Here is a 27698-nt window from a genome sequence, read left to right on the forward strand (position 1 = left end):
TCCCTCAGTGGACAGAGTGTCAAGTAAAATGAGACAAAATTGAAGTGGAAGTTGTGGAAATGTCATTGTGAGATTGCATAAGAACTCAAATTGCTCTCACAAGCTAACGAATACCTAAACCCTTTTGATAAAACCCCTTTAGTTGTTATGATGTGACCATATATGAAAGCCATCTGTGATTTATCTGTTCTTACTATGCAACAAGCTTGGCAATGACAAGTTAAAAATAAAATGTATGTACATTTTAGAATGGAGAATGCGGGCATCGATCCCGCTACCTCTCGCATGCTAAGCGAGCGCTCTACCATTTGAGCTAATTCCCCTGTGTGCTCACTCAGAATAACATTTCAAAAGTAATGTTAATGCCTACCACACTTTATTTGACGTCAAATTGCCCATTACATGAGTGTTCAGTTCACTCCTAACTGATGCCTTACCTCCACTTAGGGGATGTTTTACAGTTCAGGTTGGCCTGTTTAGTACTTGAATAGGAGTAATATCGCTGTATGTTAATCTAGACTAATGCCCTACCTAATCTTGAAGTTACATTTCCCACCAATGGGAAACCAAAGATATACACTTTTTGGGAGTTAATGCATGTCTAATGCAAGATTAATTGCCATATTATGAGATCCAATGAAATAATCCTGCAAAAATTACTCGTTTTCGCCCAACGTGGGGCTCGAACCCACGACCCTGAGATTAAGAGTCTCATGCTCTACCGACTGAGCTAGCCGGGCTCCCTCTTTAAAGTAGAATGCAAACTGATCGTTTTTCATTAAGAAAACCAGTTCCTGGATATTCCTCAAATCTTGTTTTTCAAGGAACTTATCATTTATATATCCCTCAGTGGACAGAGTGTCAAGTAAAATGAGACAAAATTGAAATGGAAGTTGTGGAAATGTCATTGTGAGATTGCATAAGAACTCAAATTGCTCTCACAAGCTAACGAATACCTAAACCCTTTTGATAAAACCCCTTTAGTTGTTATGATGTGACCATATATGAAAGCCATCTGTGATTTATCTGTTCTTACTATGCAACAAGCTTGGCAATGACAAGTTAAAAATAAAATGTATGTACATTTTAAAATGGAGAATGCGGGCATCGATCCCGCTACCTCTCGCATGCTAAGCGAGCGCTATACCATTTGAGCTAATTCCCCTGTGTGCTCCCTCAGAATAACATTTCAAAAGTAATGTTAATGCCTACCACACTTTATTTGACGTCAAATTGCCCATTACATGAGTGTTCAGTTCACTCCTAACTGATGCCTTACCTCCACTTAGGGGATGTTTTACAGTTCAGGTTGGCCTGTTTAGTACTTGAATAGGAGTAATATCGCTGTATGTTAATCTAGACTAATGCCCTACCTAATCTTGAAGTTACATTTCCCACCAATGGGAAACCAAAGATATACACTTTTTGGGAGTTAATGCATGTCTAATGCAAGATTAATTGCCATATTATGAGATCCAATGCAATAATCCTGCAAAAATTACTCGTTTTCGCCCAACATGGGGCTCGAACCCACGACCCTGAGATTAAGAGTCTCATGCTCTACCGACTGAGCTAGCCGGGCTCCCTCTTTAAAGTAGTATGCAAACTGATCGTTTTTCATTAAGAAAACCAGTTCCTGGATATTCCTCAACTCTTGTTTTTCAAGGAACTTATCATTTATAGATCCCTCAGTGGACAGAGTGTCAAGTAAAATGAGACAAAATTGAAATGGAAGTTGTGGAAATGTCATTGTGAGATTGCATAAGAACTCAAATTGCTCTCACAAGCTAACGAATACCTAAACCCTTTTGATAAAACCCCTTTAGTTGTTATGATGTGACCATATATGAAAGCCATCTGTGATTTATCTGTTCTTACTATGCAACAAGCTTGGCAATGACAAGTTAAAAATAAAATGTATGTACATTTTAGAATGGAGAATGCGGGCATCGATCCCGCTACCTCTCGCATGCTAAGCGAGCGCTCTACCATTTGAGCTAATTCCCCTGTGTGCTCCCTCAGAATAACATTTCAAAAGTAATGTTAATGCCTACCACACTTTATTTGATGTCAAATTGCCCATTACATGAGTGTTCAGTTCACTCCTAACTGATGCCTTACCTCCACTTAGGGGATGTTTTACAGTTCAGGTTGGCCTGTTTAGTACTTGAATAGGAGTAATATCGCTGTATGTTAATCTAGACTAATGCCCTACCTAATCTTGAAGTTACATTTCCCACCAATGGGAAACCAAAGATATACACTTTTTGGGAGTTAATGCATGTCTAATGCAAGATTAATTGCCATATTATGAGATCCAATGCAATAATCCTGCAAAAATTACTCGTTTTCGCCCAACGTGGGGCTCGAACCCACGACCCTGAGATTTAGAGTCTCATGCTCTACCGACTGAGCTAGCCGGGCTCCCTCTTTAAAGTAGTATGCAAACTGATCGTTTTTCATTAAGAAAACCAGTTCCTGGATATTCCTCAACTCTTGTTTTTCAAGGAACTTATCATTTATAGATCCCTCAGTGGACAGAGTGTCAAGTAAAATGAGACAAAATTGAAATGGAAGTTGTGGAAATGTCATTGTGAGATTGCATAAGAACTCAAATTGCTCTCACAAGCTAACGAATACCTAAACCCTTTTGATAAAACCCCTTTAGTTGTTATGATGTGACCATATATGAAAGCCATCTGTGATTTATCTGTTCTTACTATGCAACAAGCTTGGCAATGACAAGTTAAAAATAAAATGTATGTACATTTTAGAATGGAGAATGCGGGCATCGATCCCGCTACCTCTCGCATGCTAAGCGAGCGCTCTACCATTTGAGCTAATTCCCCTGTGTGCTCCCTCAGAATAACATTTCAAAAGTAATGTTAATGCCTACCACACTTTATTTGACGTCAAATTGCCCATTACATGAGTGTTCAGTTCACTCCTAACTGATGCCTTACCTCGACTTAGTGATTGTTTTACAGTTCAGGTTGGCCTGTTTAGTACTTGAATAGGAGTAATATCGCTGTATGTTAATCTAGACTAATGCCCTACCTAATCTTGAAGTTACATTTCCCACCAATGGGAAACCAAAGATATACAATTTTTGGGAGTTATTGCATGTCTAATGCAAGATTAATTGCCATAATATGAGATCCAATGCAATAATCCTGCAAAAATTACTCGTTTTCGCCCAACGTGGGGCTCGAACCCACGACCCTGAGATTAAGAGTCTCATGCTCTACCGACTGAGCTAGCCGGGCTCCCTCTTTAAAGTAGTATGCAAACTGATCGTTTTTCATTAAGAAAACCAGTTCCTGGATATTCCTCAACTCTTGTTTTTCAAGGAACTTATCATTTATAGATCCCTCAGTGGACAGAGTGTCAAGTAAAATGAGACAAAATTGAAATGGAAGTTGTGGAAATGTCATTGTGAGATTGCATAAGAACTCAAATTGCTCTCACAAGCTAACGAATACCTAAACCCTTTTGATAAAACCCCTTTAGTTGTTATGATGTGACCATATATGAAAGCCATCTGTGATTTATCTGTTCTTACTATGCAACTAGCTTGGCAATGACAAGTTAAAAATAAAATGTATGTACATTTTAGAATGGAGAATGCGGGCATCGATCCCGCTACCTCTCGCATGCTAAGCGAGCGCTCTACCATTTGAGCTAATTCCCCTGTGTGCTCCCTCAGAATAACATTTCAAAAGTAATGTTAATGCCTACCACACTTTATTTGACGTCAAATTGCCCATTACATGAGTGTTCAGTTCACTCCTAACTGATGCCTTACCTCGACTTAGTGATTGTTTTACAGTTCAGGTTGGCCTGTTTAGTACTTGAATAGGAGTAATATCGCTGTATGTTAATCTAGACTAATGCCCTACCTAATCTTGAAGTTATATTTCCCACCAATGGGAAACCAAAGATATACAATTTTTGGGAGTTATTGCATGTCTAATGCAAGATTAATTGCCATAATATGAGATCCAATGCAATAATCCTGCAAAAATTACTCGTTTTCGCCCAACGTGGGGCTCGAACCCACGACCCTGAGATTAAGAGTCTCATGCTCTACCGACTGAGCTAGCCGGGCTCCCTCTTTAAAGTAGTATGCAAACTGATCGTTTTTCATTAAGAAAACCATTTCCTGGATATTCCTCAACTCTTGTTTTTCAAGGAACTTATCATTTATATATCCCTCAGTGGACAGAGTGTCAAGTAAAATGAGACAAAATTGAAATGGAAGTTGTGGAAATGTCATTGTGAGATTGCATAAGAACTCAAATTGCTCTCACAAGCTAACGAATACCTAAACCCTTTTGATAAAACCCCTTTAGTTGTTATGATGTGACCATATATGAAAGCCATCTGTGATTTATCTGTTCTTACTATGCAACAAGCTTGGCAATGACAAGTTAAAAATAAAATGTATGTACATTTTAGAATGGAGAATGCGGGCATCGATCCCGCTACCTCTCGCATGCTAAGCGAGCGCTCTACCATTTGAGCTAATTCCCCTGTGTGCTCACTCAGAATAACATTTCAAAAGTAATGTTAATGCCTACCACACTTTATTTGACGTCAAATTGCCCATTACATGAGTGTTCAGTTCACTCCTAACTGATGCCTTACCTCCACTTAGGGGATGTTTTACAGTTCAGGTTGGCCTGTTTAGTACTTGAATAGGAGTAATATCGCTGTATGTTAATCTAGACTAATGCCCTACCTAATCTTGAAGTTACATTTCCCACCAATGGGAAACCAAAGATATACACTTTTTGGGAGTTAATGCATGTCTAATGCAAGATTAATTGCCATATTATGAGATCCAATGAAATAATCCTGCAAAAATTACTCGTTTTCGCCCAACGTGGGGCTCGAACCCACGACCCTGAGATTAAGAGTCTCATGCTCTACCGACTGAGCTAGCCGGGCTCCCTCTTTAAAGTAGAATGCAAACTGATCGTTTTTCATTAAGAAAACCAGTTCCTGGATATTCCTCAAATCTTGTTTTTCAAGGAACTTATCATTTATATATCCCTCAGTGGACAGAGTGTCAAGTAAAATGAGACAAAATTGAAATGGAAGTTGTGGAAATGTCATTGTGAGATTGCATAAGAACTCAAATTGCTCTCACAAGCTAACGAATACCTAAACCCTTTTGATAAAACCCCTTTAGTTGTTATGATGTGACCATATATGAAAGCCATCTGTGATTTATCTGTTCTTACTATGCAACAAGCTTGGCAATGACAAGTTAAAAATAAAATGTATGTACATTTTAGAATGGAGAATGCGGGCATCGATCCCGCTACCTCTCGCATGCTAAGCGAGCGCTCTACCATTTGAGCTAATTCCCCTGTGTGCTCCCTCAGAATAACATTTCAAAAGTAATGTTAATGCCTACCACACTTTATTTGACGTCAAATTGCCCATTACATGAGTGTTCAGTTCACTCCTAACTGATGCCTTACATCCACTTAGGGGATGTTTTACGGTTCAGGTTGGCCTGTTTAGTACTTGAATAGGAGTAATATCGCTGTATGTTAATCTAGACTAATGACCTACCTAATCTTGAAGTTACATTTCCCACCAATGGGAAACCAAAGATATGCAATTTTTGGGAGTTATTGCATGTCTAATGCAAGATTAATTGCCATATTATGAGATCCAATGCAATAATCCTGCAAAAATTACTCGTTTTCGCCCAACGTGGGGCTCGAACCCACGACCCTGAGATTAAGAGTCTCATGCTCTACCGACTGAGCTAGCCGGGCTCCCTCTTTAAAGTAGAATGCAAACTGATCGTTTTTCATTAAGAAAACCAGTTCCTGGATATTCCTCAACTCTTGTTTTTCAAGGAACTTATCATTTATAGATCCCTCAGTGGACAGAGTGTCAAGTAAAATGAGACAAAATTGAAATGGAAGTTGTGGAAATGTCATTGTGAGATTGCATAAGAACTCAAATTGCTCTCACAAGCTAACGAATACCTAAACCCTTTTGATAAAACCCCTTTAGTTGTTATGATGTGACCATATATGAAAGCCATCTGTGATTTATCTGTTCTTACTATGCAACTAGCTTGGCAATGACAAGTTAAAAATAAAATGTATGTACATTTTAGAATGGAGAATGCGGGCATCGATCCCGCTACCTCTCGCATGCTAAGCGAGCGCTCTACCATTTGAGCTAATTCCCCTGTGTGCTCCCTCAGAATAACATTTCAAAAGTAATGTTAATGCCTACCACACTTTATTTGACGTCAAATTGCCCATTACATGAGTGTTCAGTTCACTCCTAACTGATGCCTTACCTCGACTTAGTGATTGTTTTACAGTTCAGGTTGGCCTGTTTAGTACTTGAATAGGAGTAATATCGCTGTATGTTAATCTAGACTAATGCCCTACCTAATCTTGAAGTTACATTTCCCACCAATGGGAAACCAAAGATATACAATTTTTGGGAGTTATTGCATGTCTAATGCAAGATTAATTGCCATAATATGAGATCCAATGCAATAATCCTGCAAAAATTACTCGTTTTTGCCCAACGTGGGGCTCGAACCCACGACCCTGAGATTAAGAGTCTCATGCTCTACCGACTGAGCTAGCCGGGCTCCCTCTTTAAAGTAGTATGCAAACTGATCGTTTTTCATTAAGAAAACCATTTCCTGGATATTCCTCAACTCTTGTTTTTCAAGGAACTTATCATTTATATATCCCTCAGTGGACAGAGTGTCAAGTAAAATGAGACAAAATTGAAATGGAAGTTGTGGAAATGTCATTGTGAGATTGCATAAGAACTCAAATTGCTCTCACAAGCTAACGAATACCTAAACCCTTTTGATAAAACCCCTTTAGTTGTTATGATGTGACCATATATGAAAGCCATCTGTGATTTATCTGTTCTTACTATGCAACAAGCTTGGCAATGACAAGTTAAAAATAAAATGTATGTACATTTTAGAATGGAGAATGCGGGCATCGATCCCGCTACCTCTCGCATGCTAAGCGAGCGCTCTACCATTTGAGCTAATTCCCCTGTGTGCTCACTCAGAATAACATTTCAAAAGTAATGTTAATGCCTACCACACTTTATTTGACGTCAAATTGCCCATTACATGAGTGTTCAGTTCACTCCTAACTGATGCCTTACCTCCACTTAGGGGATGTTTTACAGTTCAGGTTGGCCTGTTTAGTACTTGAATAGGAGTAATATCGCTGTATGTTAATCTAGACTAATGCCCTACCTAATCTTGAAGTTACATTTCCCACCAATGGGAAACCAAAGATATACACTTTTTGGGAGTTAATGCATGTCTAATGCAAGATTAATTGCCATATTATGAGATCCAATGAAATAATCCTGCAAAAATTACTCGTTTTCGCCCAACGTGGGGCTCGAACCCACGACCCTGAGATTAAGAGTCTCATGCTCTACCGACTGAGCTAGCCGGGCTCCCTCTTTAAAGTAGAATGCAAACTGATCGTTTTTCATTAAGAAAACCAGTTCCTGGATATTCCTCAAATCTTGTTTTTCAAGGAACTTATCATTTATATATCCCTCAGTGGACAGAGTGTCAAGTAAAATGAGACAAAATTGAAATGGAAGTTGTGGAAATGTCATTGTGAGATTGCATAAGAACTCAAATTGCTCTCACAAGCTAACGAATACCTAAACCCTTTTGATAAAACCCCTTTAGTTGTTATGATGTGACCATATATGAAAGCCATCTGTGATTTATCTGTTCTTACTATGCAACAAGCTTGGCAATGACAAGTTAAAAATAAAATGTATGTACATTTTAAAATGGAGAATGCGGGCATCGATCCCGCTACCTCTCGCATGCTAAGCGAGCGCTATACCATTTGAGCTAATTCCCCTGTGTGCTCCCTCAGAATAACATTTCAAAAGTAATGTTAATGCCTACCACACTTTATTTGACGTCAAATTGCCCATTACATGAGTGTTCAGTTCACTCCTAACTGATGCCTTACCTCCACTTAGGGGATGTTTTACAGTTCAGGTTGGCCTGTTTAGTACTTGAATAGGAGTAATATCGCTGTATGTTAATCTAGACTAATGCCCTACCTAATCTTGAAGTTACATTTCCCACCAATGGGAAACCAAAGATATACACTTTTTGGGAGTTAATGCATGTCTAATGCAAGATTAATTGCCATATTATGAGATCCAATGCAATAATCCTGCAAAAATTACTCGTTTTCACCCAACATGGGGCTCGAACCCATGACCCTGAGATTAAGAGTCTCATGCTCTACCGACTGAGCTAGCCGGGCTCCCTCTTTAAAGTAGTATGCAAACTGATCGTTTTTCATTAAGAAAACCAGTTCCTGGATATTCCTCAACTCTTGTTTTTCAAGGAACTTATCATTTATAGATCCCTCAGTGGACAGAGTGTCAAGTAAAATGAGACAAAATTGAAATGGAAGTTGTGGAAATGTCATTGTGAGATTGCATAAGAACTCAAATTGCTCTCACAAGCTAACGAATACCTAAACCCTTTTGATAAAACCCCTTTAGTTGTTATGATGTGACCATATATGAAAGCCATCTGTGATTTATCTGTTCTTACTATGCAACTAGCTTGGCAATGACAAGTTAAAAATAAAATGTATGTACATTTTAGAATGGAGAATGCGGGCATCGATCCCGCTACCTCTCGCATGCTAAGCGAGCGCTCTACCATTTGAGCTAATTCCCCTGTGTGCTCCCTCAGAATAACATTTCAAAAGTAATGTTAATGCCTACCACACTTTATTTGACGTCAAATTGCCCATTACATGAGTGTTCAGTTCACTCCTAACTGATGCCTTACCTCGACTTAGTGATTGTTTTACAGTTCAGGTTGGCCTGTTTAGTACTTGAATAGGAGTAATATCGCTGTATGTTAATCTAGACTAATGCCCTACCTAATCTTGAAGTTACATTTCCCACCAATGGGAAACCAAAGATATACAATTTTTGGGAGTTATTGCATGTCTAATGCAAGATTAATTGCCATAATATGAGATCCAATGCAATAATCCTGCAAAAATTACTCGTTTTTGCCCAACGTGGGGCTCGAACCCACGACCCTGAGATTAAGAGTCTCATGCTCTACCGACTGAGCTAGCCGGGCTCCCTCTTTAAAGTAGTATGCAAACTGATCGTTTTTCATTAAGAAAACCATTTCCTGGATATTCCTCAACTCTTGTTTTTCAAGGAACTTATCATTTATATATCCCTCAGTGGACAGAGTGTCAAGTAAAATGAGACAAAATTGAAATGGAAGTTGTGGAAATGTCATTGTGAGATTGCATAAGAACTCAAATTGCTCTCACAAGCTAACGAATACCTAAACCCTTTTGATAAAACCCCTTTAGTTGTTATGATGTGACCATATATGAAAGCCATCTGTGATTTATCTGTTCTTACTATGCAACAAGCTTGGCAATGACAAGTTAAAAATAAAATGTATGTACATTTTAGAATGGAGAATGCGGGCATCGATCCCGCTACCTCTCGCATGCTAAGCGAGCGCTCTACCATTTGAGCTAATTCCCCTGTGTGCTCACTCAGAATAACATTTCAAAAGTAATGTTAATGCCTACCACACTTTATTTGACGTCAAATTGCCCATTACATGAGTGTTCAGTTCACTCCTAACTGATGCCTTACCTCCACTTAGGGGATGTTTTACAGTTCAGGTTGGCCTGTTTAGTACTTGAATAGGAGTAATATCGCTGTATGTTAATCTAGACTAATGCCCTACCTAATCTTGAAGTTACATTTCCCACCAATGGGAAACCAAAGATATACACTTTTTGGGAGTTAATGCATGTCTAATGCAAGATTAATTGCCATATTATGAGATCCAATGAAATAATCCTGCAAAAATTACTCGTTTTCGCCCAACGTGGGGCTCGAACCCACGACCCTGAGATTAAGAGTCTCATGCTCTACCGACTGAGCTAGCCGGGCTCCCTCTTTAAAGTAGAATGCAAACTGATCGTTTTTCATTAAGAAAACCAGTTCCTGGATATTCCTCAAATCTTGTTTTTCAAGGAACTTATCATTTATATATCCCTCAGTGGACAGAGTGTCAAGTAAAATGAGACAAAATTGAAATGGAAGTTGTGGAAATGTCATTGTGAGATTGCATAAGAACTCAAATTGCTCTCACAAGCTAACGAATACCTAAACCCTTTTGATAAAACCCCTTTAGTTGTTATGATGTGACCATATATGAAAGCCATCTGTGATTTATCTGTTCTTACTATGCAACAAGCTTGGCAATGACAAGTTAAAAATAAAATGTATGTACATTTTAGAATGGAGAATGCGGGCATCGATCCCGCTACCTCTCGCATGCTAAGCGAGCGCTCTACCATTTGAGCTAATTCCCCTGTGTGCTCACTCAGAATAACATTTCAAAAGTAATGTTAATGCCTACCACACTTTATTTGACGTCAAATTGCCCATTACATGAGTGTTCAGTTCACTCCTAACTGATGCCTTACCTCCACTTAGGGGATGTTTTACAGTTCAGGTTGGCCTGTTTAGTACTTGAATAGGAGTAATATCGCTGTATGTTAATCTAGACTAATGCCCTACCTAATCTTGAAGTTACATTTCCCACCAATGGGAAACCAAAGATATACACTTTTTGGGAGTTAATGCATGTCTAATGCAAGATTAATTGCCATATTATGAGATCCAATGAAATAATCCTGCAAAAATTACTCGTTTTCGCCCAACGTGGGGCTCGAACCCACGACCCTGAGATTAAGAGTCTCATGCTCTACCGACTGAGCTAGCCGGGCTCCCTCTTTAAAGTAGAATGCAAACTGATCGTTTTTCATTAAGAAAACCAGTTCCTGGATATTCCTCAAATCTTGTTTTTCAAGGAACTTATCATTTATATATCCCTCAGTGGACAGAGTGTCAAGTAAAATGAGACAAAATTGAAATGGAAGTTGTGGAAATGTCATTGTGAGATTGCATAAGAACTCAAATTGCTCTCACAAGCTAACGAATACCTAAACCCTTTTGATAAAACCCCTTTAGTTGTTATGATGTGACCATATATGAAAGCCATCTGTGATTTATCTGTTCTTACTATGCAACAAGCTTGGCAATGACAAGTTAAAAATAAAATGTATGTACATTTTAAAATGGAGAATGCGGGCATCGATCCCGCTACCTCTCGCATGCTAAGCGAGCGCTATACCATTTGAGCTAATTCCCCTGTGTGCTCCCTCAGAATAACATTTCAAAAGTAATGTTAATGCCTACCACACTTTATTTGACGTCAAATTGCCCATTACATGAGTGTTCAGTTCACTCCTAACTGATGCCTTACCTCCACTTAGGGGATGTTTTACAGTTCAGGTTGGCCTGTTTAGTACTTGAATAGGAGTAATATCGCTGTATGTTAATCTAGACTAATGCCCTACCTAATCTTGAAGTTACATTTCCCACCAATGGGAAACCAAAGATATACACTTTTTGGGAGTTAATGCATGTCTAATGCAAGATTAATTGCCATATTATGAGATCCAATGCAATAATCCTGCAAAAATTACTCGTTTTCACCCAACATGGGGCTCGAACCCATGACCCTGAGATTAAGAGTCTCATGCTCTACCGACTGAGCTAGCCGGGCTCCCTCTTTAAAGTAGTATGCAAACTGATCGTTTTTCATTAAGAAAACCAGTTCCTGGATATTCCTCAACTCTTGTTTTTCAAGGAACTTATCATTTATAGATCCCTCAGTGGACAGAGTGTCAAGTAAAATGAGACAAAATTGAAATGGAAGTTGTGGAAATGTCATTGTGAGATTGCATAAGAACTCAAATTGCTCTCACAAGCTAACGAATACCTAAACCCTTTTGATAAAACCCCTTTAGTTGTTATGATGTGACCATATATGAATGCCATCTGTGATTTATCTGTTCTTACTATGCAACTAGCTTGGCAATGACAAGTTAAAAATAAAATGTATGTACATTTTAGAATGGAGAATGCGGGCATCGATCCCGCTACCTCTCGCATGCTAAGCGAGCGCTCTACCATTTGAGCTAATTCCCCTGTGTGCTCCCTCAGAATAACATTTCAAAAGTAATGTTAATGCCTACCACACTTTATTTGACGTCAAATTGCCCATTACATGAGTGTTCAGTTCACTCCTAACTGATGCCTTACCTCGACTTAGTGATTGTTTTACAGTTCAGGTTGGCCTGTTTAGTACTTGAATAGGAGTAATATCGCTGTATGTTAATCTAGACTAATGCCCTACCTAATCTTGAAGTTACATTTCCCACCAATGGGAAACCAAAGATATACAATTTTTGGGAGTTATTGCATGTCTAATGCAAGATTAATTGCCATAATATGAGATCCAATGCAATAATCCTGCAAAAATTACTCGTTTTTGCCCAACGTGGGGCTCGCACCCACGACCCTGAGATTAAGAGTCTCATGCTCTACCGACTGAGCTAGCCGGGCTCCCTCTTTAAAGTAGTATGCAAACTGATTGTTTTTCATTAAGAAAACCATTTCCTGGATATTCCTCAACTCTTGTTTTTCAAGGAACTTATCATTTATATATCCCTCAGTGGACAGAGTGTCAAGTAAAATGAGACAAAATTGAAATGGAAGTTGTGGAAATGTCATTGTGAGATTGCATAAGAACTCAAATTGCTCTCACAAGCTAACGAATACCTAAACCCTTTTGATAAAACCCCTTTAGTTGTTATGATGTGACCATATATGAAAGCCATCTGTGATTTATCTGTTCTTACTATGCAACAAGCTTGGCAATGACAAGTTAAAAATAAAATGTATGTACATTTTAGAATGGAGAATGCGGGCATCGATCCCTCTACCTCTCGCATGCTAAGCGAGCGCTCTACCATTTGAGCTAATTCCCCTGTGTGCTCACTCAGAATAACATTTCAAAAGTAATGTTAATGCCTACCACACTTTATTTGACGTCAAATTGCCCATTACATGAGTGTTCAGTTCACTCCTAACTGATGCCTTACCTCCACTTAGGGGATGTTTTACAGTTCAGGTTGGCCTGTTTAGTACTTGAATAGGAGTAATATCGCTGTATGTTAATCTAGACTAATGCCCTACCTAATCTTGAAGTTACATTTCCCACCAATGGGAAACCAAAGATATACACTTTTTGGGAGTTAATGCATGTCTAATGCAAGATTAATTGCCATATTATGAGATCCAATGAAATAATCCTGCAAAAATTACTCGTTTTCGCCCAACGTGGGGCTCGAACCCACGACCCTGAGATTAAGAGTCTCATGCTCTACCGACTGAGCTAGCCGGGCTCCCTCTTTAAAGTAGAATGCAAACTGATCGTTTTTCATTAAGAAAACCAGTTCCTGGATATTCCTCAAATCTTGTTTTTCAAGGAACTTATCATTTATATATCCCTCAGTGGACAGAGTGTCAAGTAAAATGAGACAAAATTGAAATGGAAGTTGTGGAAATGTCATTGTGAGATTGCATAAGAACTCAAATTGCTCTCACAAGCTAACGAATCCCTAAACCCTTTTGATAAAACCCCTTTAGTTGTTATGATGTGACCATATATGAAAGCCATCTGTGATTTATCTGTTCTTACTATGCAACAAGCTTGGCAATGACAAGTTAAAAATAAAATGTATGTACATTTTAAAATGGAGAATGCGGGCATCGATCCCGCTACCTCTCGCATGCTAAGCGAGCGCTATACCATTTGAGCTAATTCCCCTGTGTGCTCCCTCAGAATAACATTTCAAAAGTAATGTTAATGCCTACCACACTTTATTTGACGTCAAATTGCCCATTACATGAGTGTTCAGTTCACTCCTAACTGATGCCTTACCTCCACTTAGGGGATGTTTTACAGTTCAGGTTGGCCTGTTTAGTACTTGAATAGGAGTAATATCGCTGTATGTTAATCTAGACTAATGCCCTACCTAATCTTGAAGTTACATTTCCCACCAATGGGAAACCAAAGATATACACTTTTTGGGAGTTAATGCATGTCTAATGCAAGATTAATTGCCATATTATGAGATCCAATGCAATAATACTGCAAAAATAACTCGTTTTCACCCAACATGGGGCTCGAACCCATGACCCTGAGATTAAGAGTCTCATGCTCTACCGACTGAGCTAGCCGGGCTCCCTCTTTAAAGTAGTATGCAAACTGATCGTTTTTCATTAAGAAAACCAGTTCCTGGATATTCCTCAACTCTTGTTTTTCAAGGAACTTATCATTTATAGATCCCTCAGTGGACAGAGTGTCAAGTAAAATGAGACAAAATTGAAATGGAAGTTGTGGAAATGTCATTGTGAGATTGCATAAGAACTCAAATTGCTCTCACAAGCTAACGAATACCTAAACCCTTTTGATAAAACCCCTTTAGTTGTTATGATGTGACCATATATGAAAGCCATCTGTGATTTATCTGTTCTTACTATGCAACTAGCTTGGCAATGACAAGTTAAAAATAAAATGTATGTACATTTTAGAATGGAGAATGCGAGCATCGATCCCGCTACCTCTCGCATGCTAAGCGAGCGCTCTACCATTTGAGCTAATTCCCCTGTGTGCTCCCTCAGAATAACATTTCAAAAGTAATGTTAATGCCTACCACACTTTATTTGACGTCAAATTGCCCATTACATGAGTGTTCAGTTCACTCCTAACTGATGCCTTACCTCGACTTAGTGATTGTTTTACAGTTCAGGTTGGCCTGTTTAGTACTTGAATAGGAGTAATATCGCTGTATGTTAATCTAGACTAATGCCCTACCTAATCTTGAAGTTACATTTCCCACCAATGGGAAACCAAAGATATACAATTTTTGGGAGTTATTGCATGTCTAATGCAAGATTAATTGCCATAATATGAGATCCAATGCAATAATCCTGCAAAAATTACTCGTTTTTGCCCAACGTGGGGCTCGAACCCACGACCCTGAGATTAAGAGTCTCATGCTCTACCGACTGAGCTAGCCGGGCTCCCTCTTTAAAGTAGTATGCAAACTGATCGTTTTTCATTAAGAAAACCATTTCCTGGATATTCCTCAACTCTTGTTTTTCAAGGAACTTATCATTTATATATCCCTCAGTGGACAGAGTGTCAAGTAAAATGAGACAAAATTGAAATGGAAGTTGTGGAAATGTCATTGTGAGATTGCATAAGAACTCAAATTGCTCTCACAAGCTAACGAATACCTAAACCCTTTTGATAAAACCCCTTTAGTTGTTATGATGTGACCATATATGAAAGCCATCTGTGATTTATCTGTTCTTACTATGCAACAAGCTTGGCAATGACAAGTTAAAAATAAAATGTATGTACATTTTAGAATGGAGAATGCGGGCATCGATCCCGCTACCTCTCGCATGCTAAGCGAGCGCTCTACCATTTGAGCTAATTCCCCTGTGTGCTCACTCAGAATAACATTTCAAAAGTAATGTTAATGCCTACCACACTTTATTTGACGTCAAATTGCCCATTACATGAGTGTTCAGTTCACTCCTAACTGATGCCTTACCTCCACTTAGGGGATGTTTTACAGTTCAGGTTGGCCTGTTTAGTACTTGAATAGGAGTAATATCGCTGTATGTTAATCTAGACTAATGCCCTACCTAATCTTGAAGTTACATTTCCCACCAATGGGAAACCAAAGATATACACTTTTTGGGAGTTAATGCATGTCTAATGCAAGATTAATTGCCATATTATGAGATCCAATGAAATAATCCTGCAAAAATTACTCGTTTTCGCCCAACGTGGGGCTCGAACCCACGACCCTGAGATTAAGAGTCTCATGCTCTACCGACTGAGCTAGCCGGGCTCCCTCTTTAAAGTAGAATGCAAACTGATCGTTTTTCATTAAGAAAACCAGTTCCTGGATATTCCTCAAATCTTGTTTTTCAAGGAACTTATCATTTATATATCCCTCAGTGGACAGAGTGTCAAGTAAAATGAGACAAAATTGAAATGGAAGTTGTGGAAATGTCATTGTGAGATTGCATAAGAACTCAAATTGCTCTCACAAGCTAACGAATACCTAAACCCTTTTGATAAAACCCCTTTAGTTGTTATGATGTGACCATATATGAAAGCCATCTGTGATTTATCTGTTCTTACTATGCAACAAGCTTGGCAATGACAAGTTAAAAATAAAATGTATGTACATTTTAAAATGGAGAATGCGGGCATCGATCCCGCTACCTCTCGCATGCTAAGCGAGCGCTATACCATTTGAGCTAATTCCCCTGTGTGCTCCCTCAGAATAACATTTCAAAAGTAATGTTAATGCCTACCACACTTTATTTGACGTCAAATTGCCCATTACATGAGTGTTCAGTTCACTCCTAACTGATGCCTTACCTCCACTTAGGGGATGTTTTACAGTTCAGGTTGGCCTGTTTAGTACTTGAATAGGAGTAATATCGCTGTATGTTAATCTAGACTAATGCCCTACCTAATCTTGAAGTTACATTTCCCACCAATGGGAAACCAAAGATATACACTTTTTGGGAGTTAATGCATGTCTAATGCAAGATTAATTGCCATATTATGAGATCCAATGCAATAATCCTGCAAAAATTACTCGTTTTCACCCAACATGGGGCTCGAATCCATGACCCTGAGATTAAGAGTCTCATGCTCTACCGACTGAGCTAGCCGGGCTCCCTCTTTAAAGTAGTATGCAAACTGATCGTTTTTCATTAAGAAAACCAGTTCCTGGATATTCCTCAACTCTTGTTTTTCAAGGAACTTATCATTTATAGATCCCTCAGTGGACAGAGTGTCAAGTAAAATGAGACAAAATTGAAATGGAAGTTGTGGAAATGTCATTGTGAGATTGCATAAGAACTCAAATTGCTCTCACAAGCTAACGAATACCTAAACCCTTTTGATAAAACCCCTTTAGTTGTTATGATGTGACCATATATGAAAGCCATCTGTGATTTATCTGTTCTTACTATGCAACTAGCTTGGCAATGACAAGTTAAAAATAAAATGTATGTACATTTTAGAATGGAGAATGCGGGCATCGATCCCGCTACCTCTCGCATGCTAAGCGAGCGCTCTACCATTTGAGCTAATTCCCCTGTGTGCTCCCTCAGAATAACATTTCAAAAGTAATGTTAATGCCTACCACACTTTATTTGACGTCAAATTGCCCATTACATGAGTGTTCAGTTCACTCCTAACTGATGCCTTACCTCGACTTAGTGATTGTTTTACAGTTCAGGTTGGCCTGTTTAGTACTTGAATAGGAGTAATATCGCTGTATGTTAATCTAGACTAATGCCCTACCTAATCTTGAAGTTACATTTCCCACCAATGGGAAACCAAAGATATACAATTTTTGGGAGTTATTGCATGTCTAATGCAAGATTAATTGCCATAATATGAGATCCAATGCAATAATCCTGCAAAAATTACTCGTTTTCGCCCAACGTGGGGCTCGAACCGACGACCATGAGATTAAGAGTCTCATGCTCTACCGACTGAGCTAGCCGGGCTCCCTCTTTAAAGTAGTATGCAAACTGATCGTTTTTCATTAAGAAAACCAGTTCCTGGATATTCCTCAACTCTTGTTTTTCAAGGAACTTATCATTTATAGATCCCTCAGTGGACAGAGTGTCAAGTAAAATGAGACAAAATTGAAATGGAAGTTGTGGAAATGTCATTGTGAGATTGCATAAGAACTCAAATTGCTCTCACAAGCTAACGAATACCTAAACCCTTTTGATAAAACCCCTTTAGTTGTTATGATGTGACCATATATGAAAGCCATCTGTGATTTATCTGTTCTTACTATGCAACAAGCTTGGCAATGACAAGTTAAAAATAAAATGTATGTACATTTTAGAATGGAGAATGCGGGCATCGATCCCGCTACCTCTCGCTAAGCATGAGCGCAAAATCCGCTCCGATCGCGGATTTTGCGGATTTTCGGCAAATCCGCGATCCGCGAACTCTCGCGGATTTGCCGAAAATCCGCAATCCGCGATCGGAGCGGATTTTGCGGTCAAAAGTTCAAGCGCGCCTAATTAACGATGGCGCCGGCAAGCTGCCAGCGCCCATCCTGCAATAGTTACTTAATTAGCTTCAACAGGAAGCTCTAACAGATAAGATACAGCAGGGGCTCGAGCGCCTGCTTTATTTTAGCAGTTGGAGCTTCCTGTTGAAGCTAATTAAGTAACTTTTGCAGGATGGCGCTGGCAGCTTGCCGGCGCCATCGTAAATTACTTCAACAGTGGTGTCTTCTTGAATAAATATGAAGGGCAGGGTTCATTCGGGCACGACGGTCCTGGCACAATTAAATAATTAATCTGCTGCTCTGATCGGTCTCTGACCTTTTATACACACAAGAGGCATGCTCGCATGGACGCCCCGTCCGTTTGGCCCCGCCCACACACTCAAGGTGTGCACCGTCTTCCCGCCATTTACCCACTATGATGGACATTTCACTCAAGGGACCCCTGCACACTTCGGCGCGATTGCATAGTGACACACACTTGGTCGCTGGAACTAGTTGAAGCGCAAATGCAGTGACTCATTCAGCAGCCCAAAAAAAAACGTGAGCGTTGGGAGGCTGGGCATCTTTGACTTTTACGAGCGCAACCCCCGTGCTGTTCCTGTGACCAGGGGCTTCTGTCTCTTAATCTGCTGCTCTGATCGGTCTCTGACCTTTTAGACACACAAGAGGCATGTGCGCTCGCGTGGAAGCCCCGTCCGTTTGGCCCCGCCCACACGCTCGAGGAAGCCCCGCCCCCAAATCCGCAAATCCGCTGAATCCGCGGATTTTGCGGATCCACGATCCGTGAATCCGCTGAATCCGCGAATCGTGGATCCGCAAAATCCGCCCATGCTTACCTCTCGCATGCTAAGCGAGCGCTCTACCAATTGAGCTAATTCCCCTGTGTGCTCCCTCAGAATAACATTTCAAAAGTAATGTTAATGCCTACCACACTTTATTTGACGTCAAATTGCCCATTACATGAGTGTTCAGTTCACTCCTAACTGATGCCTTACCTCCACTTAGGGGATGTTTTACAGTTCAGGTTGGCCTGTTTAGTACTTGAATAGGAGTAATATCGCTGTATGTTAATCTAGACTAATGCCCTACCTAATCTTGAAGTTACATTTCCCACCAATGGGAAACCAAAGATATACACTTTTTGGGAGTTAATGCATGTCTAATGCAAGATTAATTGCCATATTATGAGATCCAATGCAATAATCCTGCAAAAATTACTCGTTTTCGCCCAACGTGGGGCTCGAACCCACGACCCTGAGATTAAGAGTCTCATGCTCTACCGACTGAGCTAGCCGGGCTCCCTCTTTAAAGTAGAATGCAAACTGATCGTTTTTCATTAAGAAAACCATTTCCTGGATATTCCTCAAATCTTGTTTTTCAAGGAACTTATCATTTATAGATCCCTCAGTGGACAGAGTGTCAAGTAAAATGAGACAAAATTGAAATGGAAGTTGTGGAAATGTCATTGTGAGATTGCATAAGAACTCAAATTGCTCTCACAAGCTAACGAATACCTAAACCCTTTTGATAAAACCCCTTTAGTTGTTATGATGTGACCATATATGAAAGCCATCTGTGATTTATCTGTTCTTACTATGCAACAAGCTTGGCAATGACAAGTTAAAAATAAAATGTATGTACATTTTAGAATGGAGAATGCGGGCATCGATCCCGCTACCTCTCGCATGCTAAGCGAGCGCTATACCATTTGAGCTAATTCCCCTGTGTGCTCCCTCAGAATAACATTTCAAAAGTAATGTTAATGCCTACCACACTTTATTTGACGTCAAATTGCCCATTACATGAGTGTTCAGTTCACTCCTAACTGATGCCTTACCTCCACTTAGGGGATGTTTTACAGTTCAGGTTGGCCTGTTTAGTACTTGAATAGGAGTAATATCGCTGTATGTTAATCTAGACTAATGCCCTACCTAATCTTGAAGTTACATTTCCCACCAATGGGAAACCAAAGATATACACTTTTTGGGAGTTAATGCATGTCTAATGCAAGATTAATTGCCATATTATGAGATCCAATGCAATAATCCTGCAAAAATTACTCGTTTTCGCCCAACATGGGGCTCGAACCCACGACCCTGAGATTAAGAGTCTCATGCTCTACCGACTGAGCTAGCCGGGCTCCCTCTTTAAAGTAGTATGCAAACTGATCGTTTTTCATTAAGAAAACCAGTTCCTGGATATTCCTCAACTCTTGTTTTTCAAGGAACTTATCATTTATAGATCCCTCAGTGGACAGAGTGTCAAGTAAAATGAGACAAAATTGAAATGGAAGTTGTGGAAATGTCATTGTGAGATTGCATAAGAACTCAAATTGCTCTCACAAGCTAACGAATACCTAAACCCTTTTGATAAAACCCCTTTAGTTGTTATGATGTGACCATATATGAAAGCCATCTGTGATTTATCTGTTCTTACTATGCAACAAGCTTGGCAATGACAAGTTAAAAATAAAATGTATGTACATTTTAGAATGGAGAATGCGGGCATCGATCCCGCTACCTCTCGCATGCTAAGCGAGCGCTCTACCATTTGAGCTAATTCCCCTGTGTGCTCCCTCAGAATAACATTTCAAAAGTAATGTTAATGCCTACCACACTTTATTTGACGTCAAATTGCCCATTACATGAGTGTTCAGTTCACTCCTAACTGATGCCTTACCTCCACTTAGGGGATGTTTTACAGTTCAGGTTGGCCTGTTTAGTACTTGAATAGGAGTAATATCGCTGTATGTTAATCTAGACTAATGCCCTACCTAATCTTGAAGTTACATTTCCCACCAATGGGAAACCAAAGATATACACTTTTTGGGAGTTAATGCATGTCTAATGCAAGATTAATTGCCATATTATGAGATCCAATGCAATAATCCTGCAAAAATTACTCGTTTTCACCCAACGTGGGGCTCGAACCCACGACCCTGAGATTAAGAGTGTCATGCTCTACCGACTGAGCTAGCCGGGCTCCCTCTTTAAAGTAGAATGCAAACTGATCGTTTTTCATTAAGAAAACCATTTCCTGGATATTCCTCAAATCTTGTTTTTCAAGGAACTTATCATTTATAGATCCCTCAGTGGACAGAGTGTCAAGTAAAATGAGACAAAATTGAAATGGAAGTTGTGGAAATGTCATTGTGAGATTGCATAAGAACTCAAATTGCTCTCACAAGCTAACGAATACCTAAACCCTTTTGATAAAACCCCTTTAGTTGTTATGATGTGACCATATATGAAAGCCATCTGTGATTTATCTGTTCTTACTATGCAACAAGCTTGGCAATGACAAGTTAAAAATAAAATGTATGTACATTTTAGAATGGAGAATGCGGGCATCGATCCCGCTACCTCTCGCATGCTAAGCGAGCGCTATACCATTTGAGCTAATTCCCCTGTGTGCTCCCTCTGAATAACATTTCAAAAGTAATGTTAATGCCTACCACACTTTATTTGACGTCAAATTGCCCATTACATGAGTGTTCAGTTCACTCCTAACTGATGCCTTACCTCCACTTAGGGGATGTTTTACAGTTCAGGTTGGCCTGTTTAGTACTTGAATAGGAGTAATATCGCTGTATGTTAATCTAGACTAATGCCCTACCTAATCTTGAAGTTACATTTCCCACCAATGGGAAACCAAAGATATACACTTTTTGGGAGTTAATGCATGTCTAATGCAAGATTAATTGCCATATTATGAGATCCAATGCAATAATCCTGCAAAAATTACTCGTTTTCGCCCAACATGGGGCTCGAACCCACGACCCTGAGATTAAGAGTCTCATGCTCTACCGACTGAGCTAGCCGGGCTCCCTCTTTAAAGTAGTATGCAAACTGATCGTTTTTCATTAAGAAAACCAGTTCCTGGATATTCCTCAACTCTTGTTTTTCAAGGAACTTATCATTTATAGATCCCTCAGTGGACAGAGTGTCAAGTAAAATGAGACAAAATTGAAATGGAAGTTGTGGAAATGTCATTGTGAGATTGCATAAGAACTCAAATTGCTCTCACAAGCTAACGAATACCTAAACCCTTTTGATAAAACCCCTTTAGTTGTTATGATGTGACCATATATGAAAGCCATCTGTGATTTATCTGTTCTTACTATGCAACAAGCTTGGCAATGACAAGTTAAAAATAAAATGTATGTTCATTTTAGAATGGAGAATGCGGGCATCGATCCCGCTACCTCTCGCATGCTAAGCGAGCGCTCTACCATTTGAGCTAATTCCCCTGTGTGCTCCCTCAGAATAACAGTTCAAAAGTAATGTTAATGCCTACCACACTTTATTTGACGTCAAATTGCCCATTACATGAGTGTTCAGTTCACTCCTAACTGATGCCTTACCTCCACTTAGGGGATGTTTTACGGTTCAGGTTGGCCTGTTTAGTACTTGAATAGGAGTAATATCGCTGTATGTTAATCTAGACTAATGACCTACCTAATCTTGAAGTTACATTTCCCACCAATGGGAAACCAAAGATATGCAATTTTTGGGAGTTATTGCATGTCTAATGCAAGATTAATTGCCATATTATGAGATCCAATGCAATAATCCTGCAAAAATTACTCGTTTTCGCCCAACGTGGGGCTCGAACCCACGACCCTGAGATTAAGAGTCTCATGCTCTACCGACTGAGCTAGCCGGGCTCCCTCTTTAAAGTAGAATGCAAACTGATCGTTTTTCATTAAGAAAAGCAGTTCCTGGATATTCCTCAACTCTTGTTTTTCAAGGAACTTATCATTTATGGATCCCTCAGTGGACAGAGTGTCAAGTAAAATGAGACAAAATTGAAATGGAAGTTGTGGAAATGTCATTGTGAGATTGCATAAGAACTCAAATTGCTCTCACAAGCTAACGAATACCTAAACCCTTTTGATAAAACCCCTTTAGTTGTTATGATGTGACCATATATGAAAGCCATCTGTGATTTATCTGTTCTTACTATGCAACTAGCTTGGCAATGACAAGTTAAAAATAAAATGTATGTACATTTTAGAATGGAGAATGCGGGCATCGATCCCGCTACCTCTCGCATGCTAAGCGAGCGCTCTACCATTTGAGCTAATTCCCCTGTGTGCTCCCTCAGAATAACATTTCAAAAGTAATGTTAATGCCTACCACACTTTATTTGACGTCAAATTGCCCATTACATGAGTGTTCAGTTCACTCCTAACTGATGCCTTACCTCGACTTAGTGATTGTTTTACAGTTCAGGTTGGCCTGTTTAGTACTTGAATAGGAGTAATATCGCTGTATGTTAATCTAGACTAATGCCCTACCTAATCTTGAAGTTACATTTCCCACCAATGGGAAACCAAAGATATACAATTTTTGGGAGTTATTGCATGTCTAATGCAAGATTAATTGCCATAATATGAGATCCAATGCAATAATCCTGCAAAAATTACTCGTTTTCACCCAACGTGGGGCTCGAACCCACGACCCTGAGATTAAGAGTCTCATGCTCTACCGACTGAGCTGGCCGGGCTCCCTCTTTAAAGTAGTATGCAAACTGATCGTTTTTCATTAAGAAAACCAGTTCCTGGATATTCCTCAACTCTTGTTTTTCAAGGAACTTATCATTTATAGATCCCTCAGTGGACAGAGTGTCAAGTAAAATGAGACAAAATTGAAATGGAAGTTGTGGAAATGTCATTGTGAGATTGCATAAGAACTCAAATTGCTCTCACAAGCTAACGAATACCTAAACCCTTTTGATAAAACCCCTTTAGTTGTTATGATGTGACCATATATGAAAGCCATCTGTGATTTATCTGTTCTTACTATGCAACTAGCTTGGCAATGACAAGTTAAAAATAAAATGTATGTACATTTTAGAATGGAGAATGCGGGCATCGAACCCGCTACCTCTCGCATGCTAAGCGCGCGCTCTACCATTTGAGCTAATTCCCCTGTGTGCTCCCTCAGAATAACATTTCAAAAGTAATGTTAATGCCTACCACACTTTATTTGACGTCAAATTGCCCATTACATGAGTGTTCAGTTCACTCCTAACTGATGCCTTACCTCCACTTAGGGGATGTTTTACAGTTCAGGTTGGCCTGTTTAGTACTTGAATAGGAGTAATATCGCTGTATGTTAATCTAGACTAATGCCCTACCTAATCTTGAAGTTACATTTCCCACCAATGGGAAACCAAAGATATACGCTTTTTGGGAGTTAATGCATGTCTAATGCAAGATTAATTGCCATATTATGAGATCCAATGCAATAATCCTGCAAAAATTACTCGTTTTCGCCCAACGTGGGGCTCGAACCCACGACCCTGAGATTAAGAGTCTCATGCTCTACCGACTGAGCTAGCCGGGCTCCCTCTTTAAAGTAGAATGCAAACTGACCGTTTTTCATTAAGAAAACCAGTTCCTGGATATTCCTCAAATCTTGTTTTTCAAGGAACTTATCATTTATAGATCCCTCAGTGGACAGAGTGTCAAGTAAAATGAGACAAAATTGAAATGGAAGTTGTGGAAATGTCATTGTGAGATTGCATAAGAACTCAAATTGCTCTCACAAGCTAACGAATACCTAAACCCTTTTGATAAAACCCCTTTAGTTGTTATGATGTGACCATATATGAAAGCCATCTGTGATTTATCTGTTCTTACTATGCAACAAGCTTGGCAATGACAAGTTAAAAATAAAATGTATGTACATTTTAGAATGGAGAATGCGGGCATCGATACCGCTACCTCTCGCATGCTAAGCGAGCGCTCTACCATTTGAGCTAATTTCCCTGTGTGCTCCCTCAGAATAACATTTCAAAAGTAATGTTAATGCCTACCACACTTTATTTGACGTCAAATTGCCCATTACATGAGTGTTCAGTTCACTCCTAACTGATGCCTTACCTCCACTTAGGGGATGTTTTACAGTTCAGGTTGGCCTGTTTAGTACTTGAATAGGAGTAATATCGCTGTATGTTAATCTAGACTAATGCCCTACCTAATCTTGAAGTTACATTTCCCACCAATGGGAAACCAAAGATATGCAATTTTTGGGAGTTATTGCATGTCTAATGCAAGATTAATTGCCATATTATGAGATCCAATGCAATAATCCTGCAAAAATTACTCGTTTTCACCCAACGTGGGGCTCGAACCCACGACCCTGAGATTAAGAGTCTCATGCTCTACCGACTGAGCTAGCCGGGCTCCCTCTTTAAAGTAGAATGCAAACTGATCGTTTTTCATTAAGAAAACCAGTTCCTGGATATTCCTCAACTCTTGTTTTTCAAGGAACTTATCATTTATAGATCCCTCAGTGGACAGAGTGTCAAGTAAAATGAGACAAAATTGAAATGGAAGTTGTGGAAATGTCATTGTGAGATTGCATAAGAACTCAAATTGCTCTCACAAGCTAACGAATACCTAAACCCTTTTGATAAAACCCCTTTAGTTGTTATGATGTGACCATATATGAAAGCCATCTGTGATTTATCTGTTCTTACTATGCAACAAGCTTGGCAATGACAAGTTAAAAATAAAATGTATGTACATTTTAGAATGGAGAATGCGGGCATCGATCCCGCTACCTCTCGCATGCTAAGCGAGCGCTCTACCATTTGAGCTAATTCCCCTGTGTGCTCCCTCAGAATAACATTTCAAAAGTAATGTTAATGCCTACCACACTTTATTTGACGTCAAATTGCCCATTACATGAGTGTTCAGTTCACTCCTAACTGATGCCTTACCTCCACTTAGGGGATGTTTTACGGTTCAGGTTGGCCTGTTTAGTACTTGAATAGGAGTAATATCGCTGTATGTTAATCTAGACTAATGACCTACCTAATCTTGAAGTTACATTTCCCACCAATGGGAAACCAAAGATATGCAATTTTTGGGAGTTATTGCATGTCTAATGCAAGATTAATTGCCATATTATGAGATCCAATGCAATAATCCTGCAAAAATTACTCGTTTTCGCCCAACGTGGGGCTCGAACCCACGACCCTGAGATTAAGAGTCTCATGCTCTACCGACTGAGCTAGCCGGGCTCCCTCTTTAAAGTAGAATGCAAACTGATCGTTTTTCATTAAGAAAACCAGTTCCTGGATATTCCTCAACTCTTGTTTTTCAAGGAACTTATCATTTATAGATCCCTCAGTGGACAGAGTGTCAAGTAAAATGAGACAAAATTGAAATGGAAGTTGTGGAAATGTCATTGTGAGATTGCATAAGAACTCAAATTGCTCTCACAAGCTAACGAATACCTAAACCCTTTTGATAAAACCCCTTTAGTTGTTATGATGTGACCATATATGAAAGCCATCTGTGATTTATCTGTTCTTACTATGCAACTAGCTTGGCAATGACAAGTTAAAAATAAAATGTATGTACATTTTAGAATGGAGAATGCGGGCATCGATCCCGCTACCTCTCGCATGCTAAGCGCGCGCTCTACCATTTGAGCTAATTCCCCTGTGTGCTCCCTCAGAATAACATTTCAAAAGTAATGTTAATGCCTACCACACTTTATTTGACGTCAAATTGCCCATTACATGAGTGTTCAGTTCACTCCTAACTGATGCCTTACCTCCACTTAGGGGATGTTTTACAGTTCAGGTTGGCCTGTTTAGTACTTGAATAGGAGTAATATCGCTGTATGTTAATCTAGACTAATGCCCTACCTAATCTTGAAGTTACATTTCCCACCAATGGGAAACCAAAGATATACACTTTTTGGGAGTTAATGCATGTCTAATGCAAGATTAATTGCCATATTATGAGATCCAATGCAATAATCCTGCAAAAATTACTCGTTTTCGCCCAACGTGGGGCTCGAACCCACGACCCTGAGATTAAGAGTCTCATGCTCTACCGACTGAGCTAGCCAGGCTCCCTCTTTAAAGTAGAATGCAAACTGACCGTTTTTCATTAAGAAAACCAGTTCCTGGATATTCCTCAAATCTTGTTTTTTAAGGAACTTATCATTTATAGATCCCTCAGTGGACAGAGTGTCAAGTAAAATGAGACAAAATTGAAATGGAAGTTGTGGAAATGTCATTGTGAGATTGCATAAGAACTCAAATTGCTCTCACAAGCTAACGAATACCTAAACCCTTTTGATAAAACCCCTTTAGTTGTTATGATGTGACCATATATGAAAGCCATCTGTGATTTATCTGTTCTTACTATGCAACAAGCTTGGCAATGACAAGTTAAAAATAAAATGTATGTACATTTTAGAATGGAGAATGCGGGCATCGATCCCGCTACCTCTCGCATGCTAAGCGAGCGCTATACCATTTGAGCTAATTCCCCTGTGTGCTCCCTCTGAATAACATTTCAAAAGTAATGTTAATGCCTACCACACTTTATTTGACGTCAAATTGCCCATTACATGAGTGTTCAGTTCACTCCTAACTGATGCCTTACCTCCACTTAGGGGATGTTTTACAGTTCAGGTTGGCCTGTTTAGTACTTGAATAGGAGTACTATCGCTGTATGTTAATCTAGACTAATGCCCTACCTAATCTTGAAGTTACATTTCCCACCAATGGGAAACCAAAGATATGCAATTTTTGGGAGTTATTGCATGTCTAATGCAAGAATAATTG

The 27698-nt window shown here is 39.4% G+C and overlaps 45 non-coding genes across 45 annotated transcripts; all 45 read right to left on the bottom strand.

Annotated features, from left to right (window-relative positions):
* Positions 1-250: 250 nt before the first annotated feature.
* TRNAA-AGC (transfer RNA alanine (anticodon AGC)) lies at positions 251-323 on the bottom strand. The gene has a single exon. It is a non-coding gene; the product is annotated as a tRNA-Ala (tRNA).
* A 344-nt stretch (positions 324-667) lies between these two features.
* On the bottom strand, positions 668-740 carry TRNAK-CUU (transfer RNA lysine (anticodon CUU)). Its single transcript has one exon. It is a non-coding gene; the product is annotated as a tRNA-Lys (tRNA).
* Positions 741-1509: 769 nt separating this feature from the next.
* TRNAK-CUU (transfer RNA lysine (anticodon CUU)) lies at positions 1510-1582 on the bottom strand. Its single transcript has one exon. It is a non-coding gene; the product is annotated as a tRNA-Lys (tRNA).
* Positions 1583-1934: 352 nt separating this feature from the next.
* On the bottom strand, positions 1935-2007 carry TRNAA-AGC (transfer RNA alanine (anticodon AGC)). Its single transcript has one exon. It is a non-coding gene; the product is annotated as a tRNA-Ala (tRNA).
* A 769-nt stretch (positions 2008-2776) lies between these two features.
* TRNAA-AGC (transfer RNA alanine (anticodon AGC)) lies at positions 2777-2849 on the bottom strand. Its single transcript has one exon. It is a non-coding gene; the product is annotated as a tRNA-Ala (tRNA).
* A 344-nt stretch (positions 2850-3193) lies between these two features.
* Positions 3194-3266, bottom strand: TRNAK-CUU (transfer RNA lysine (anticodon CUU)). The gene has a single exon. It is a non-coding gene; the product is annotated as a tRNA-Lys (tRNA).
* A 352-nt stretch (positions 3267-3618) lies between these two features.
* Positions 3619-3691, bottom strand: TRNAA-AGC (transfer RNA alanine (anticodon AGC)). Its single transcript has one exon. It is a non-coding gene; the product is annotated as a tRNA-Ala (tRNA).
* A 344-nt stretch (positions 3692-4035) lies between these two features.
* TRNAK-CUU (transfer RNA lysine (anticodon CUU)) lies at positions 4036-4108 on the bottom strand. The gene has a single exon. It is a non-coding gene; the product is annotated as a tRNA-Lys (tRNA).
* A 352-nt stretch (positions 4109-4460) lies between these two features.
* Positions 4461-4533, bottom strand: TRNAA-AGC (transfer RNA alanine (anticodon AGC)). The gene has a single exon. It is a non-coding gene; the product is annotated as a tRNA-Ala (tRNA).
* Positions 4534-4877: 344 nt separating this feature from the next.
* TRNAK-CUU (transfer RNA lysine (anticodon CUU)) lies at positions 4878-4950 on the bottom strand. The gene has a single exon. It is a non-coding gene; the product is annotated as a tRNA-Lys (tRNA).
* Positions 4951-5302: 352 nt separating this feature from the next.
* TRNAA-AGC (transfer RNA alanine (anticodon AGC)) lies at positions 5303-5375 on the bottom strand. Its single transcript has one exon. It is a non-coding gene; the product is annotated as a tRNA-Ala (tRNA).
* A 344-nt stretch (positions 5376-5719) lies between these two features.
* TRNAK-CUU (transfer RNA lysine (anticodon CUU)) lies at positions 5720-5792 on the bottom strand. The gene has a single exon. It is a non-coding gene; the product is annotated as a tRNA-Lys (tRNA).
* Positions 5793-6144: 352 nt separating this feature from the next.
* On the bottom strand, positions 6145-6217 carry TRNAA-AGC (transfer RNA alanine (anticodon AGC)). The gene has a single exon. It is a non-coding gene; the product is annotated as a tRNA-Ala (tRNA).
* Positions 6218-6561: 344 nt separating this feature from the next.
* On the bottom strand, positions 6562-6634 carry TRNAK-CUU (transfer RNA lysine (anticodon CUU)). The gene has a single exon. It is a non-coding gene; the product is annotated as a tRNA-Lys (tRNA).
* A 352-nt stretch (positions 6635-6986) lies between these two features.
* On the bottom strand, positions 6987-7059 carry TRNAA-AGC (transfer RNA alanine (anticodon AGC)). The gene has a single exon. It is a non-coding gene; the product is annotated as a tRNA-Ala (tRNA).
* Positions 7060-7403: 344 nt separating this feature from the next.
* Positions 7404-7476, bottom strand: TRNAK-CUU (transfer RNA lysine (anticodon CUU)). The gene has a single exon. It is a non-coding gene; the product is annotated as a tRNA-Lys (tRNA).
* A 769-nt stretch (positions 7477-8245) lies between these two features.
* TRNAK-CUU (transfer RNA lysine (anticodon CUU)) lies at positions 8246-8318 on the bottom strand. The gene has a single exon. It is a non-coding gene; the product is annotated as a tRNA-Lys (tRNA).
* Positions 8319-8670: 352 nt separating this feature from the next.
* On the bottom strand, positions 8671-8743 carry TRNAA-AGC (transfer RNA alanine (anticodon AGC)). Its single transcript has one exon. It is a non-coding gene; the product is annotated as a tRNA-Ala (tRNA).
* A 344-nt stretch (positions 8744-9087) lies between these two features.
* TRNAK-CUU (transfer RNA lysine (anticodon CUU)) lies at positions 9088-9160 on the bottom strand. Its single transcript has one exon. It is a non-coding gene; the product is annotated as a tRNA-Lys (tRNA).
* A 352-nt stretch (positions 9161-9512) lies between these two features.
* On the bottom strand, positions 9513-9585 carry TRNAA-AGC (transfer RNA alanine (anticodon AGC)). Its single transcript has one exon. It is a non-coding gene; the product is annotated as a tRNA-Ala (tRNA).
* A 344-nt stretch (positions 9586-9929) lies between these two features.
* TRNAK-CUU (transfer RNA lysine (anticodon CUU)) lies at positions 9930-10002 on the bottom strand. Its single transcript has one exon. It is a non-coding gene; the product is annotated as a tRNA-Lys (tRNA).
* A 352-nt stretch (positions 10003-10354) lies between these two features.
* TRNAA-AGC (transfer RNA alanine (anticodon AGC)) lies at positions 10355-10427 on the bottom strand. The gene has a single exon. It is a non-coding gene; the product is annotated as a tRNA-Ala (tRNA).
* A 344-nt stretch (positions 10428-10771) lies between these two features.
* Positions 10772-10844, bottom strand: TRNAK-CUU (transfer RNA lysine (anticodon CUU)). Its single transcript has one exon. It is a non-coding gene; the product is annotated as a tRNA-Lys (tRNA).
* A 769-nt stretch (positions 10845-11613) lies between these two features.
* Positions 11614-11686, bottom strand: TRNAK-CUU (transfer RNA lysine (anticodon CUU)). The gene has a single exon. It is a non-coding gene; the product is annotated as a tRNA-Lys (tRNA).
* Positions 11687-12038: 352 nt separating this feature from the next.
* On the bottom strand, positions 12039-12111 carry TRNAA-AGC (transfer RNA alanine (anticodon AGC)). Its single transcript has one exon. It is a non-coding gene; the product is annotated as a tRNA-Ala (tRNA).
* A 344-nt stretch (positions 12112-12455) lies between these two features.
* Positions 12456-12528, bottom strand: TRNAK-CUU (transfer RNA lysine (anticodon CUU)). Its single transcript has one exon. It is a non-coding gene; the product is annotated as a tRNA-Lys (tRNA).
* Positions 12529-13297: 769 nt separating this feature from the next.
* TRNAK-CUU (transfer RNA lysine (anticodon CUU)) lies at positions 13298-13370 on the bottom strand. Its single transcript has one exon. It is a non-coding gene; the product is annotated as a tRNA-Lys (tRNA).
* Positions 13371-14139: 769 nt separating this feature from the next.
* TRNAK-CUU (transfer RNA lysine (anticodon CUU)) lies at positions 14140-14212 on the bottom strand. Its single transcript has one exon. It is a non-coding gene; the product is annotated as a tRNA-Lys (tRNA).
* Positions 14213-14981: 769 nt separating this feature from the next.
* TRNAK-CUU (transfer RNA lysine (anticodon CUU)) lies at positions 14982-15054 on the bottom strand. The gene has a single exon. It is a non-coding gene; the product is annotated as a tRNA-Lys (tRNA).
* A 352-nt stretch (positions 15055-15406) lies between these two features.
* On the bottom strand, positions 15407-15479 carry TRNAA-AGC (transfer RNA alanine (anticodon AGC)). Its single transcript has one exon. It is a non-coding gene; the product is annotated as a tRNA-Ala (tRNA).
* A 344-nt stretch (positions 15480-15823) lies between these two features.
* On the bottom strand, positions 15824-15896 carry TRNAK-CUU (transfer RNA lysine (anticodon CUU)). Its single transcript has one exon. It is a non-coding gene; the product is annotated as a tRNA-Lys (tRNA).
* A 1194-nt stretch (positions 15897-17090) lies between these two features.
* Positions 17091-17163, bottom strand: TRNAA-AGC (transfer RNA alanine (anticodon AGC)). The gene has a single exon. It is a non-coding gene; the product is annotated as a tRNA-Ala (tRNA).
* Positions 17164-17507: 344 nt separating this feature from the next.
* On the bottom strand, positions 17508-17580 carry TRNAK-CUU (transfer RNA lysine (anticodon CUU)). Its single transcript has one exon. It is a non-coding gene; the product is annotated as a tRNA-Lys (tRNA).
* Positions 17581-19326: 1746 nt separating this feature from the next.
* TRNAK-CUU (transfer RNA lysine (anticodon CUU)) lies at positions 19327-19399 on the bottom strand. The gene has a single exon. It is a non-coding gene; the product is annotated as a tRNA-Lys (tRNA).
* Positions 19400-20168: 769 nt separating this feature from the next.
* Positions 20169-20241, bottom strand: TRNAK-CUU (transfer RNA lysine (anticodon CUU)). The gene has a single exon. It is a non-coding gene; the product is annotated as a tRNA-Lys (tRNA).
* Positions 20242-20593: 352 nt separating this feature from the next.
* Positions 20594-20666, bottom strand: TRNAA-AGC (transfer RNA alanine (anticodon AGC)). The gene has a single exon. It is a non-coding gene; the product is annotated as a tRNA-Ala (tRNA).
* A 1186-nt stretch (positions 20667-21852) lies between these two features.
* Positions 21853-21925, bottom strand: TRNAK-CUU (transfer RNA lysine (anticodon CUU)). Its single transcript has one exon. It is a non-coding gene; the product is annotated as a tRNA-Lys (tRNA).
* Positions 21926-22277: 352 nt separating this feature from the next.
* On the bottom strand, positions 22278-22350 carry TRNAA-AGC (transfer RNA alanine (anticodon AGC)). Its single transcript has one exon. It is a non-coding gene; the product is annotated as a tRNA-Ala (tRNA).
* Positions 22351-22694: 344 nt separating this feature from the next.
* Positions 22695-22767, bottom strand: TRNAK-CUU (transfer RNA lysine (anticodon CUU)). Its single transcript has one exon. It is a non-coding gene; the product is annotated as a tRNA-Lys (tRNA).
* A 352-nt stretch (positions 22768-23119) lies between these two features.
* TRNAA-AGC (transfer RNA alanine (anticodon AGC)) lies at positions 23120-23192 on the bottom strand. The gene has a single exon. It is a non-coding gene; the product is annotated as a tRNA-Ala (tRNA).
* A 1186-nt stretch (positions 23193-24378) lies between these two features.
* On the bottom strand, positions 24379-24451 carry TRNAK-CUU (transfer RNA lysine (anticodon CUU)). The gene has a single exon. It is a non-coding gene; the product is annotated as a tRNA-Lys (tRNA).
* A 769-nt stretch (positions 24452-25220) lies between these two features.
* Positions 25221-25293, bottom strand: TRNAK-CUU (transfer RNA lysine (anticodon CUU)). The gene has a single exon. It is a non-coding gene; the product is annotated as a tRNA-Lys (tRNA).
* A 352-nt stretch (positions 25294-25645) lies between these two features.
* Positions 25646-25718, bottom strand: TRNAA-AGC (transfer RNA alanine (anticodon AGC)). The gene has a single exon. It is a non-coding gene; the product is annotated as a tRNA-Ala (tRNA).
* Positions 25719-26062: 344 nt separating this feature from the next.
* Positions 26063-26135, bottom strand: TRNAK-CUU (transfer RNA lysine (anticodon CUU)). Its single transcript has one exon. It is a non-coding gene; the product is annotated as a tRNA-Lys (tRNA).
* A 769-nt stretch (positions 26136-26904) lies between these two features.
* On the bottom strand, positions 26905-26977 carry TRNAK-CUU (transfer RNA lysine (anticodon CUU)). The gene has a single exon. It is a non-coding gene; the product is annotated as a tRNA-Lys (tRNA).
* Positions 26978-27698: the final 721 nt, after the last annotated feature.

The sequence above is a fragment of the Lissotriton helveticus genome, chromosome 1_2, assembly GCF_964261635.1.
Source record: "Lissotriton helveticus chromosome 1_2, aLisHel1.1, whole genome shotgun sequence".
Classification (NCBI taxonomy): domain Eukaryota; kingdom Metazoa; phylum Chordata; class Amphibia; order Caudata; family Salamandridae; genus Lissotriton; species Lissotriton helveticus.